At 38.8% G+C, this 845-nt stretch overlaps 1 non-coding gene across 1 annotated transcript; it reads right to left on the reverse strand.

The window, feature by feature from the left end:
* Positions 1-329: 329 nt before the first annotated feature.
* LOC121205672 (small nucleolar RNA R71) lies at positions 330-436 on the reverse strand. Its single transcript, XR_005900748.1, has one exon. It is a non-coding gene; the product is annotated as a small nucleolar RNA R71 (small nucleolar RNA).
* Positions 437-845: the final 409 nt, after the last annotated feature.

Genomic DNA, 845 nt, shown 5'->3' on the forward strand with positions numbered 1-845 from the left:
GAACTGAATCGAATATTGTTAGGCCTACTGTTGCTGCAAATAATTTTGAACTGAAACCTAAAATGATTCAAATGATACAACAGTTTATTCAGTTTGATGGTTTGCAGGACGAGGATCCAAACACTCATTTAGTAATTTTTTTTGAATTCAGCGACACCTTTAAGATCAATGGCATTTCTGATGATGCCATAGACCTTCGGTTGTTTCCCTTTTCATTGAGAAATAAGGCTAAACAGTGGTTGAATTCGTTACCGTGAGGGTCAATCACCACTTGGGAACAAATGACTGAAAAATTTTTGCTTAAATATTTTCCGCCGGCTAAAATGGCTAAATTAAGGAATGATATCTCTTCTTTTGTGTAGATGGAATTAGAAACTCTTTATGATGCATGGGAGAGATACAAGGACTTATTATGAAGGTGCCCTCACTATGGGTTATCTCTATGGCTGCAGGTTTAGACTTTTTACAATGGTGTGAACCCCTCAACAAGGCAATTGATCAACGCAGCCGCCGATGAAACTTTAAACAAAAAAAAAACACCTGAAGAGGCTTACGAATTTATTGAAGAGATGTCACTGAATAACTATCAGTAGCAAGTCATGAGAACGAAGCCGACAAAAGCAGTCGGTGTTTTCAACCTCGACGCGGTCGCTATGCTCTCTAATCAGGTAGAACTTTTAAATAAAAAGACTGACGGTTTGTAAGGTTCTACTCAGGTACGTCCAGTGATGAGGTGTGATTCAAATGGAGGAGGAGTACACAACACAGATTATCCATCCGTCAACCCTAACACCCATGAGGAACAAGCCTACTATATGGGTAATAATTCTAGACCTCAAAATAAC

The sequence above is a fragment of the Gossypium hirsutum genome, chromosome A08 (genome assembly GCF_007990345.1).
Source record: "Gossypium hirsutum isolate 1008001.06 chromosome A08, Gossypium_hirsutum_v2.1, whole genome shotgun sequence".
Taxonomy (NCBI): domain Eukaryota; kingdom Viridiplantae; phylum Streptophyta; class Magnoliopsida; order Malvales; family Malvaceae; genus Gossypium; species Gossypium hirsutum.